This window comes from Schistocerca americana, chromosome 4 (genome assembly GCF_021461395.2).
Source record: "Schistocerca americana isolate TAMUIC-IGC-003095 chromosome 4, iqSchAmer2.1, whole genome shotgun sequence".
NCBI lineage: Eukaryota > Metazoa > Arthropoda > Insecta > Orthoptera > Acrididae > Schistocerca > Schistocerca americana.
Genome location: NC_060122.1, coordinates 371401632 through 371415311, shown reverse-complemented (window position 1 = coordinate 371415311; position 13680 = coordinate 371401632). Strand labels below are relative to the sequence as shown.

Sequence of the window (13680 nt, the reverse complement as noted above, 5' to 3'; positions counted from 1 at the left end):
ATCAAACGGTCCCTTCCCTACAGCCTAGGTCTTCGTGGCAAACGAATCTGCTCCAGTCCGGAATCCCTGAAGCATTACACCAACAACCTGACAACAGCTTTCGCATCCCGCAACTACCCTCCCAACCTGGTACAGAAGCAAATAACCAGAGCCACTTCCTCATCCTCTCAAACCCAGAACCTCCCACAGAAGAACCACAAAAGAGCCCCACTTGTGACAGGATACTTTCCGGGACTGGATCAGATTCTGAATGTGGCTCTCCAGCAGGGATACGACTTCCTCAAATCCTGCCCTGAAATGAGATCCATCCTTCATGAAATCCTCCCCACTCCACCAAGAGTGTCTTTCCGCCGTCCACCTAACCTTCGTAACCTCTTAGTTCATCCCTATGAAATCCCCAAACCACCTTCCCTACCCTCTGGCTCCTACCCTTGTAACCGCCCCCGGTGTAAAATCCGTCCCATGCACCCTCCCACCACCACCTACTCCAGTCCTGTAACCCGGAAGGTGTACACGATCAAAGGCAGAGCCACGTGTGAAAGCACCCACGTGATGTACCAACTGACCTGCCTACACTGTGATGCATTCTATGTGGGAATGACCAGCAACAAACTGTCCACTCGCATGAATGGACACAGGCAGACAGTGTTTGTTGGTAATGAGGATCACCCTGTGGCTAAACATGCCTTGGTGCACGGCCAGCACATCTTGGCACAGTGTTACACCGTCCGGGTTATCTGGATACTTCCCACTGACACCAACCTATCCGAACTCCTGAGATGGGAACTTGCTCTTCAATATATCCTCTCTTCCCGTTATCCACCAGGCCTCAATCTCCGCTAATTTCGAGTTGCCGCCAATCATACCTCACCTGTCATTCAACAAACATCTTTGCCTCTGCAATTCTGCCTCTACTGACATCTCTGCCCAAACTCTTTGTCTTTAAATATGTCTGCTTGTGTCTGTATATGTGTGGATGGATATGTGTGTGTGTGTGTGTGTGCGCGCGCGAGTGTATACCCGTCCTTTTTTCCCCCTAAGGTAAGTCTTTCTGCTCCCAGGATTGGAATGACTCCTTACCCTCTCCCTTAAAACCCACATCCTTTCATCTTTCCCTCTCCTTCCCTCTTTCCTGATGAGGCAACAGTTTGTTGCGAAAGCTTGAATTTTGTGCGTATGTTTGTGTGTCTGTCGACCTGCCAGCACTTTCATTTGGTAAGTCACATTATCTTTGTTTTTAGATATTTTTTCCTACGTGGAATGTTTCCCTCTATTATAACTATATATATCACAGAACTAAAATAAATATGAGAAATAGATTTTGAAGTTGATCCTTTTTTAGTATCTCTTTAAGATAAATCAATCACTAATGTGCCTGCAATTTTTAAATAATGGCATAAATGGCTGGTTTTCTCTGAGAGAGAAAGAAAAAGAGAGAAAGAGAGAGAGAGAGAGAGAGAGAGAGAGAGAGAGAGAGAGAGATGTTACTTTTACTTTTATGTGTGTATTAGCAGTACCAAATGTTTCACATACTGAAGTTAAGTACTGGCTGACAATTTTGTTTCATGGTTTATTAGTTCTCTTGATTGAATTTGCATTGATAACAATCTATTTTGTTTTTCAGCTTTACATGCAGACCTTTTCAACCACGTATCTATTCATACACAACATGTAACTTAGTGGTGCAAGTTATAGGCTTCTATCACAGCATTTCAGGTAATGCTAGTGTAGTTCATGTTTCCTGAAGCACAAGTCACACACACTGCTAACTTTCCTATTCTAAGAAAGGTAATTAACGCCCTTTCTTCCTTTCTCTTCACCTTTATACATCCTCACATTTATTTTTCAAAGCTGGTGCCCTGAAATCTTTTCCAGTTATTTTTGCTACTGTTGCTTTTGTAAATTATATAGTCAACACTTATATATATATATATATATCTAAAAAGAAAGATGATGAAACTTACCAAACAAAAGCGCTGGCAGGTCGATAGACACACAAACAAACACAAACATACACACAAAATTCTAGCTTTCGCAACCAATGGTTGCCTCGTCAGGAAAGAGGGAAGGAGAAGGAAAGACAAAAGGATATGGGTTTTAAGGGAGAGGGTAAGGAGTCATTCCAATCCCGGGAGCGGAAAGACTTACCTTAGGGGGAAAAAAGGACAGGTATACACTCGCACACACACACATATCCATCCACACATACACAGACACAAGCAGACATTTGTAAAGGCAAAGAGTTTGGGCATTTTTTGGGCAGAGATGTCAGTCGGGGCGGATGTACAGAGGCAAAGATGAAACAACCTGAAAACAGCTTTTGCATCCCGTAACTACCCTCCCGACCTGGTACAGAAGCAAATAACCAGAGCCACATCCTCATCTCCTCAAACCCGGAACCTTCCACAGAAGAACCCCAAAAGTGCCCCACTTGTGACAGGATACTTTCCGGGACTGGATCAGATTCTGAATGTGGCTCTCCAGCAGGGATACGACTTCCTCAAATCCTGCCCTGAAATGAGATCCATCCTTCATGAAATCCTCCCCACTCCACCAAGAGTGTCTTTCCGCCGTCCACCTAACCTTCGCAACCTCTTAGTTCATCCCTATGAAATCCCCAAACCACCTTCCCTACCCTCTGGCTCCTACCCCTGTAACCGCCCCCGGTGTAAAACCTGTCCCATGCACCCTCCCACCACCACCTATTCCAGTCCTGTAACCCGGAAGGTGTACACGATCAAAGGCAGAGCCACGTGTGAAAGCACCCACGTGATTTACCAACTGACCTGCCTACACTGTGAAGCGTTCTATGTGGGAATGACCAGCAACAAACTGTCCATTCGCATGAATGGACACAGGCAGACAGTGTTTGTTGGTAATGAGGATCACCCTGTGGCTAAACATGCCTTGGTGCACGGCCAGCACATCTTGGCACAGTGTTACACCGTCCGGGTTATCTGGATACTTCCCACTAACACCAACCTGTCAGAACTCCGGAGATGGGAACTTGCCCTTCAGCATATCCTTTCTTCTCGCTATCCGCCAGGCCTCAATCTCCGCTAATTTCTAATTTCAATTTGCCGCCGCTCATACCTCACCTGTCTTTCAACTTCATCTTTGCCTCTGTACATCCGCCCCGACTGACATCTCTGCCCAAAAAATGCCCAAACTCTTTGCCTTTACAAATGTCTGCTTGTGTCTGTGTATGTGTGGATGGATATGTGTGTGTGTGCGAGTGTATACCTGTCCTTTTTTCCCCCTAAGGTAAGTCTTTCCGCTCCCGGGATTGGAATGACTCCTTACCCTCTCCCTTAAAACCCATATCCTTTTGTCTTTCCTTCTCCTTCCCTCTTTCCTGACGAGGCAACCATTGGTTGCGAAAGCTAGAATTTTGTGTGTATGTTTGTGTTTGTTTGTGTGTCTATCGACCTGCCAGCGCTTTTGTTTGGTAAGTTTCATCATCTTTCTTTTTAGATATATTTTTCCCACGTGGAATGTTTCCCTCTATTATATTCTTATATATATATATATATATATATATATATATATAAAAGAAGGATGACATCTCTTCAATGTTACAGTACATATTACATTGTGTAAATATTGTCATATATGGAAAGATGAAAAATGGGTACTGGTTTTTCAAGCAAAAACTCAGTTCACTTTTTGCCCTCAGTATAGTTACTTACAGTATTTCTAAACACTTTCTAATCTTATGCGCTTCGAGCTATAAAATAGAAAAAAAAGGGTGGGAAACATAGCTGAGAACAAGTACTATTGGCACAACACAAAACATGTTTTAATCAGTTTGTCATTTCAGCATGATGTGTGCATAAAATCTATAAAATTTTTGTAATATTCCACAGAGGAAACAAAATTAATCAATCAAGTTAGTTTCTTCTTGCATTAAAGAACTTTGGTGTATTACACAAAAATTTGTGCCCAGGAACTTGACTGCCGATCAGAAGGTACAGCACGTTTAAGTGTGCACTGACCTTCGTCAGACCGCATCTGGTGATCCAATCTTCTTGTCACGGGTTATCACCGGCGATGAGAGCTGGATTTACGGTTATGAACCGGAGACAAAGCAACAATCGACCCAGTGGAAGAGCCCGGGCTCTCCAAGACCCAAAAAAGCGAGAGATGTGAAGAGCAAAGTGAAGAGCACGATAATCGTTTTCTTTGATACCAAGGGAATTGTGCACAAAGAATTTGTTCCACCCAACCAAACAGTGAATTCCGCATATTACTGGCTCCGTGAAAACATGTGGCGACGACAGCCCAAACTTTAGCGTCATGGGAACTGGCTGCTGCATCACGACAACGTGCTCTGTCCCACATCCTTGCTCACCAGGAACTTTTTGGCAAAAAACAACATGGCGGTTGTACCCCACCCACCATACTCGCCAGATATGGCACCTTTTAACTTCACGCTATTCCCAAAACTGAAACGCAAGTTGAAAGGCCGTCGGTTTGGCACTCTAGATAGAATTCAAGAAGCATCGCTGGCAGTGATAAACACCCTCAAAGAACAGGACTTTCAGAAAACATTTGACCAGTGGCAGAAGCGCTGGGACCGGTGTGTAGTTGCGGATGGGAACTACTTCGAGGGTGATGGTGACTGTTAGTACAAAGGAAAGGTTTTCAACAGATGGCAGCAACAGTCCCGAAAATTTTGTAAAGCACCTCGTATGATAAAAATGAATTATAATTTCCCACACTCTGGTAGATTTTACCACCAATAAATGTATCATCCTCACCACTATTTTATGCTTTTCTGTGTCCCTGTGGACACAGAAACCCATTACATTACAGAAATCATTACAGAAACCAATTTCAGTGTGAACCAGTAATATCCCACCTCCCAACACTGTGCTAGAGTACAATGTTTTATTTAATATCTGCTTAAAAACCAGATCAGCTGATATTCAACAAACACTCTATTGTTTTAATAGCAAACTCTGAAATATGGCTATGTACCACATTCTGCCTGCACGAGAGATGACTCTACTCTTTGGATTGTAGTAGATCCTTGGAAAGCTAAATTTAAAGCAAAAAGCAGATAGATGACACACACTGTTATGGTAAGTGATCACTAACAGATGTGAACGAATCCTGAACAGAACTCTGCAACTCATTGCTGTCTGCCATTAATGCCACATTTATTTTACTCTCCTACTGTGATGAATGTGTTAAAAGTACTAGACTGCAATTTTCCTCAAGGATGTAATAAAATGCTGAAAAGGTATTTAAACAAGTTTCACTTTATGAACAGTGCATTTCCAAGAGTGAGCGTATGTGCAAGGTTTCTGTAAGACCTTCGGATGTTTGCTGATCAATCTGCATCAAAGTCTTAGGATGCACCAGGAGTTGTTTTTACCTATGACTGTAGTGATCTGCTGTGCGGCTAAGCATTGTCGAGCCAAATGATAACTGAATTACACTAGATCAATTTCCAAAGCTTCTATACAAAGCCCTAAATATGACCAGCAATTTACAGGCAACAGGTGGAGATCTGCAGCTGCTCCTACATGACAAGATCATTGAGCACCATTAATTACTGTCTTACAATTCACGGCAGGGCTACTGAATTTTCAGTGACATACAGGATGGAGTCTAACCAAGAGTATTCAAGACAATGAAGGGAATCTGTATTTTCTCTGAATACATAATAAATCAATGGAACTTTAATGAGACCTCCCCTCTCACAAAATAATGTAATTTCAAGGAGCTTGCATATTAGTTAACTTCACATTTACTTACTTCAAATGATTATTTCCTTCAGGTGTAGGAGCAGTAGAGCAAGTAACAACAGTTAATTATTTATCTACTCTCCTAGCCACATCTGAATTAAAATTGAAGGTAATGTTATAAGCAAATTTAGAAAACTGCTTATTCTATGGATATCTCACTATTGACTTTCTTTTTCCCCGCTCTTATAATCAGCAAACCTAATGATCACATTCCCTCCCCAAACCACCAACTAACTTCCCTTTCAATTCTCCCAAATCCATGTCACTACATGGTGTCCACAAAGTCTGAGTACATAGGGAATTTTGCTGCCACTATTAGAGACTGGTTGAATGACAGTTTTCCTCACTGGATTGGCAGAAGACGCGTGGAGTGGTTCCATCATTTGCCAGACCTTTCTACCCTGGATTTATTTTTCTGGAGTGTGCCGAAAGAGAAAGTTTACTAGATGAAGATAGCAAATTTAAACCACCTGACAGAACGCATTACCAATCAAGTGTGCTAAAATCGATGGAATTCAGACCTATTCCATTGAGTTCACCTTAATCTTGCAAGGCACATCAAATAATGCATTGAAAAGCATGGAGATCATGTTGAAAACTTTTATTAACATTAAAGTGACTAAATGTGCTTTATTATTACATATTAGAATTCCTTTTGTACCCAGACTTTATGGACACCCTTATGTACACTACCCTGCAAAACTTAAGAATGAGATGGATAAAGTAACATAACACATGAAAAATTTTGTGACAATGAATAAAAGTGAAGGATCAAACTGCCAGAAGTCTCCCAGCCATGCACAGAGAGATGGATGAAACATTGTGTAAGATCAGTGTGACTATAGTGCCCAATGAGACGGGCTCCACGACATGAGGCTGTTAAAGGAATGGCAAAAGACAGTGTGCATCAATCAGTGAGCAATTAACAGTGCACTGCAGTGTTGTTGTTCATTATAGAATGGCCAGGTCACAACATTTGGACCATTTCACATAGGGAAAGAATCATTGGGAAACTGGAAGAAGGATGAGTGTGATGATTATAGCACAGGAGTTTATTATTTTTCACAGCATTGTTTCAAACAATTGAAATATCAGCTAGGAATATCAACAATGTAGAAAAAGATAGGATTGCTACTTACCATAAAGACACATTAAGTTGCAGACAGGCACAGCTAAAAGACACTTAAATAAAGCTTTCTGCTACAGGCTTCATTAGCAACAGAGAAACACAAAACATTCATACACACAAGGAAGCGCACCTGACACACTCATGATCACTAACTCCAGAATGTAACTTTCACTTGGGATGCAAGCAGCAATCTAGAGGGAGTGAGGAAGGGGTAGTAATGTATGGTTGGTGGAAGAGATGAACACATTCTGGTAGAGTGCGCTGTGACTACAACGCCATCTGGTGCAGTGACAGGAGGTTGTGAGGCAGGGGAGTGGGAAAAAAAGGGGGGGAGAGGGGAGAAGGAGAGGAGTGGGAAAAGATGGGCAGGTTCATTAACAGAGGGTGGCAAAAAAGAGGGCAGGAGACGAGAATGGAGATGAGATGATAGGAGCACTCAAAATCATGGTCATCAGCACCCTGATGAAAAGTCAGCATGCCAATCTCATGCACTTGCATGTCGGAGGGGGAGATGCCAATCTCATGTGCATGGTGGAGAGGGCAAAGTTTTTCTTTATTCATGGGAGGAGGCAGTTGCTTGGGTTGAGGGGATGGCTTAGTGGGCTTGTGATGGTGAGCAGTGGTATGTTGCTTAGGTGGTAAGCCCATTGCGAACGGCTTCCGTTTCAAGTGTGGAGTTTCTCCCACAGGTACACCAACAAGTGTGTGTGCTCGCAATTGAATCTGTGGTCTGAGTTTGTGTGGAGGCATGACACTTGGCAGCTGGCACCTTAAGGGCTAATGCAAAAGAAGTAGCAAAAACCAGAGGTCACATAGCTTTGAAAGCTTTTTTAGCTTCACCATTGGGTATGCATCTCTTGACTTCCAAGTCCTGAAATTTCCTTTCCTCATTGTAAACCTCACACTTTTTGCTCCACACTGGGTGATCCATGCAGCAGTTTACACATTTTGAAGGAAGGGCACAAGAATTGCCTGATTTGTGAACTGAGCCTCCACAACTGCTACACACATCCCTCCCATTACATCCCACAGTGGTACAGCCAAATCTTTGACATTTGAAGCATCACATTGGTTTAGGAATAAACAGGCAAACCTTAAAATGGATATAGTCTGCAAGGGTATGTTCAGGTAATTCTGGAGTACTGAAGTGTTTCGAGAATTTCTGCGTAAATTCTAGAACCACTCAGCCTTCTACCATCTCGAACACATGATATTTTAGAAGTGAGTTTAGGATGATAGAATCCTACCTACTGTGCGCCACATGTTTGTGTGTGTGGGTTTGAAATTCAGTCACGAGAAGAATGTAGATGTGGCGGTCAAGCAGCAACGACAAGTACTTTTCGGGTGATCCATGGCAGTTTTAGTGAAACTGTTCGGAAGAACCATGGAGCTTCTATGTTATTCTGTGCTAATTGTGTCAGTGACCATTGTTATAATAATGAAAACAGTTGAGAAGGTACTCTTGAGAAAAACTCTTGTCTTAGCCTTGTTGAAGGGAAGAAGTGCTTCTGATTTATGTTGAGAATGGACATGGTGTTTAAGCCAACTTTCTCGTGTATGTAATTTAGTTTGTTTCTGACATTTGGAGACACGAGAGACTTACTAAACAATACGTATTTATGTGAAGAGTGGGTTTTGTAACATGTCTGAAGTTTAAATACACGTTGATAATTGAGGCAAATGAAAATTAGTATGTCTACTTATATTTATAAGTAGAAAGAGTCTTAAGAAATTGCTCTACCCAGCAGCATACTTCAGAGAAGAAGAGAAAGAGAGTTTGCAGCAGCAGGCTAGCAAGCAAATAAGGTCGGCCAAGCATCACAAGTAAGTCATTACGTAAAAGAAGTGAAAGTTTGTGTATCTACTTCACACTTAAATTGTCGTCCAAAGCGTTAGAATGTGGCGATCAGTGAGAAAGGACTGAAAAAACAGGAATTCTAAGACCAAAAAATGAGCGAATAAGCTGTTGTGTGGTACCACAGCAACTAAACCAAATACGACAAAGAATTACTCCGAGATAACGGAACATGATCAAGTATTTAAACGAGCAAAATTTTGAATTGAGAAATACAGAAGAAGATTCCAGTGTGTTTCTCTAAGAAGAAATACGCCTAGAACACTATGACTAATAAGATCCGATGTGGGGAGTGTTGAGGTCTCTTATGCATTGCGGGGACGCAGATACGTAAACCAACATCCCACGCCGCCGGCACCAGTTGCTGTTCACCAGTGCTGACCTGCCTCCACATCTGCTCACCGACACAGCACAAATTCTCCGCCGAGTGAGCGTAAAACAGAACTTTATTGTTTTAGTACAAAGTGGCACAAACTGTTCAGTGATCCTCATAAGTGTAGTTACCATACTTAAAGTTAGTTAAATTCTTACAAGATCAAAAGCTTGCAAGAATATGGATAACATATGACAAGTTGAGGAAACTCAAGAACCAGCTATGGCTATGAGAGTTAGTAAAAATTGCCTGAGTGGTCTGAGTTAGTAAATTTAATCAAAACTCAAGATGTGACTGAATATTCAATTAATTGCTCAAATTGAGACTTTAAGTGAAAAACTAGACTCAGTACATTCTCAATTAAATGCCAAAACAACAAATTGTTAAATGCCAAAGTCGACTCACATAGCAAAGAATTCAGTAATCTATGTAAAGGCATGGATGCTTTAAAGCAGGCTGTTCCAGCTCATGGGCTCCGTTGTGAGCCGCGGAGCGCTCCCTGCTCCAGGGAGCCGTGTCGCTCGCTGTGACCAGTCAAGTGGGCCGGCACGTAGCACGGCTGGCTGAGGCAGGCGGCAAGGCAAGCGTTTTGATGTGCCAGCTGCGTCTTACAAGATCGACAACCTCATGCTCTTAGTTGCTAAGACGTGGTGTCATGCTACACCAGGAAATACGATGTTCAGAAAATGAATAAGAAACAACTGTTTTAGAAGAAAGTTTTATTGGGCCTCTGTAGCCTGACATTTTCATTACAAGATCGGAAATGTCAGGCATCAAAGTGTTCGCAGCGTTAATGCGGAGGATGACCTTCAGTGTTACATCCTGAAAAACGATCGTTCCTTACTTTTTACTCCTTTCATTGCTGAGACAAGCTGCTCACAACAGTACGTAGATTCAAACATGCACATCATCTGAGCGGCATTGTTGTGAATCTTGGGAAATGTTTTTTGCTGTTATGAACTATACCATCGTGACGAATCCAACGTGTTGTAGTATCTCTCTTTGAACAAAGTTGAATTTTGCAAATCAATAATCTCCAATTGAAGTGACGATGACAAATCATCGGGGGAAATTGAAAAAGGATTGCTGAACACTTTAAGTTCCATTTCCAAACTAGTGAGGTCTCGGAATAGTGTTTCGAACGACGTGATGAGCTGCTTTAAGTTTGCTTGGTGATCGCCGAAAGTAGTACCTTCAGGTAGTTTTATAGAAGCAAGACGATTGAAGAACGTTAAATGTCCATTACTCATCTGCCTCTCAAATAAACGTAACTTTTGCATGAATGCTTTGATCTGGTCGATTAGCTGCCCTTTGCCCTGCAAAGACAGATTTACATGATTGAGATGCATAGTTACGTCAGCTAGAAACGCCAGGTCTGATATCCATTTTATATCTTTCAGACAACGCATTTCATCCCCTTTCATTTCGAGAAAAAGGGATATTTCCTCACGAATGACAAAGAAAACACGAAGAACTTTTCCCCGACTCAGCCAACGAACTGTACTGTGGTAAGGTATATCCCCATACTCCGCTTCCATATCTTTCAGGAATCCTTCGAATTGGCGATGATTCATACCGTGACGCCGCACAAAATTCACACACTTCACGACATCTTTCATTACGCCATCTAGCTCTACTGTTTCAGCACACAGTGAGTGCCTCTTGGTGAATAAAACACTGAAGAGTCTTTCCTGAATTCATCTCTGAGTTTATTTTTCAAACGAGAAGCAAAACCTTGGTGACGCCCGATCATTTGTGGTGCACCGTCTGCCGCTACAGAATGGAGCGTATCCCACGACAAATTCATATTGGCCACTGATTCACAAACAGCTTCAAAACTGTCACGTCCTGTTGCGGTGTAATCGAGTGCTACTACATCCAAGAGTACTTCAGTTACTTGCAGCTCCATGTCGACACCACTCACAAAGACTGCAAGCTGAGCACAGTCCGATATGTCGGTGCTTTCGTCAAGCGCTAGCGAAAATGCAACAAAGCTCTCCGCCTTTTTCCTGAGCTGTGTCTCTAAATCCGCTGCCATGACCAGGATTCGACGACACATTATTTGCTTCGACAGGCAAACCCCTACAATTGCCTGCACCTCCCTTGGAAACAAACATTCTGCAACTGCTACCATGCACGATTTTACGAGTGGTCCCACCGAAAACGGCTTGCCACTCGTCGCAATGATTTGAGCGACCTTGTAGCTTGCTCGAATTGCAGATTCAGTAGTGTTTTCTCCGCTCTCATTCCCTGAAAATTATAAACGCATCACAGAACACGAACTATGTTGCATGTTTCGATAACCTCTGTATTACGAAACCGATTTTAAACTTAGGTCTCCTGGTATGTCGTTCTTAAGCCTGGCTACCAGTTCTGTGCGTGCAACGCCTTCTACCTGATCGTAGTGTGCTGCGTGAAGACGTGTATAATGTCGTTGTATATTGTACCTCTTCGCAGAATTAAATACTTTATGACATACAAGACACTGTGGACGACCATCCCTCTCAATGAATAGAAAGGTATCCTCCAATAGAGGTACAGGGCTTCCACGGCTAGTCATAGCTGTCATTGAACACCGATTATTGCGCCAGTTGTGGCTGCACGCGGCCAGGGGGCAGTGAGTTCGCTTTCCCCCTCCATGCGGGCTCCGAGCTGCCGCAGTGAGCGCTCCGGAGCGCTCCGGCTCCCTGGAGCTCGGTTGGAACAGCCTGCTTTAAAGACTGAATTTGACGCCTTAAATACTAAAGTAGAAAATTTGAAATTCGATTTAAAGAATGAATAGACTAGTTCCTTGACAATTCATGTAAATCAAATGTTTACTGACTTCACCAGAAACAGAATGATAATTTTCAGAATTTGACAAAAAAGGCAGTGTCACTAGCAACAGATAATCATTCTATGTACGCTCTAGTAGTGATGACTGATATAACTGGTGCTTTCGATAACCTTTAGTGGCTGTCTTTCTTTGGGAGCTGGAGTGTCCTAATGTGCTGTACAACATCCATAGAGACTACCACCTCAGGAGATGTGCACCTCTGATATGCCCAGGACAGGAATTGATAAAGAACATAACAAAACGCTTTCCACAGGTATTAGTGTGAAGCCCAGAGTTTTGGGTGCAAAATTGGAGCCCATATAACAGAAGTTTTACATGACAGTGGTAATGTAAGCAGACTGGTAACATTTGCATATGACTTGTTGTTCATCATAAGTGCTGAGTCCAGAAATATTGTAGAAAACAAATGTAATGCAGCACTCCATGACCTTAAAGGATAGTACTTGGAGGATGGTGTTGAAGTGTCAAACCGTCACACACACCTCCCAAAACTTTGTATCTCATGCTGAAAGGGAATCTAGCAAGAAATCCTAAAATAAAATTAACTGATGTAATGATTAGAAAAAGAGTAGTAACGAGATTAATTTTGCACATCATATAGAGAAGGCAGGCAGAAAAAGCACACACCTGATGCACAAAATCATAGCTACTGCACATGGGCTATTTCAGCTTTCCTTGAAAACAATCAGAGTAACCACCAGTATATACTAGCATCAGTTGCAGGATATGTTGCGAGCATTTGAGCTCATCGATTGCACCTTGTGATGCCAGCTGCATCAGTCAGAAGATTTCAACGAGGAATATTACTAAGATTAATGGGTGCCTACTTCATTACCTCAAATGATGCACTGTTAGCAATTCAAGAAATATGCCCACTGGACTTACAAATCAGAAAAACGAGAACATTTAAATTTCTCCATGACATCATGGAGAGGCTAAAAATGAGAGATATTCAGCCATCTTGCAGAATTAGACATTACCTGACTGGTCATGACCCATATGCTATGTATCTGCACAAAATAAAAAGACAGTTTAATTATAGTTGCACCTGTGGCAGTATGGGTACTCCAGAACGCACACTGTGGGACTGTGTGCTCTTCGAAGACAAAGTAACTAATGGTTCTCAGGCGTTAAGGATGCTGGATCCCAAAGCAGCACTGAGGAATGAGTCAGTCTGATGCACCTTGGATGATATTGCAGCTGCAGTATTCAGGAAGGCCAAGGAAAACTTCAAGAAGCACTCAACCGCACAACAACATGCAGCCATCCCAGCTATTATGGATTACTTTACATATGGAGAGAAGGCAAACGAGGTCGGTGACCACTGAATGAAACAGTTTTCGAAGAATTTGTATTGCAATGGTGCAAGTGGTCATGAAAGTGTGTATTCTAAGATGTTACAGTGGAAATGCTGCTGACATGCTGCACTATGCACAAGGAATCCCGCAGACAATGGCTGTTGACCGAGGTAGTATGAGGCAGTGGAAACAAATGTCAACAGTTTAGATGACCCTAATAAATAACATAAACAGAACTGAATCTTTCGCACTAACGGTAGTATTAGTAGCTGGGTAATTGGTTATGGAGTTTCTGTTGTAGCTGTGAAATAGTAGTAACTAGTTGCTGTAATAGTAGTAGCAACAGGAGTGGTAACTTCTTTTTTTTTTAAATTAGCATTTCTGGGCCAAAATGTATATAAGTACTAGGAATAAATAGTTAATACATACAATTATT

At 42.2% G+C, this 13680-nt stretch overlaps 1 protein-coding gene across 2 annotated transcripts in view; it reads right to left on the bottom strand.

Annotated features, from left to right (window-relative positions):
- Positions 1-13680, bottom strand: part of LOC124612244 (PAN2-PAN3 deadenylation complex subunit PAN3) — a 112688-nt gene that overhangs the window by 76031 nt on the left and 22977 nt on the right. The gene's annotated exons all lie outside the window — the stretch shown is intronic.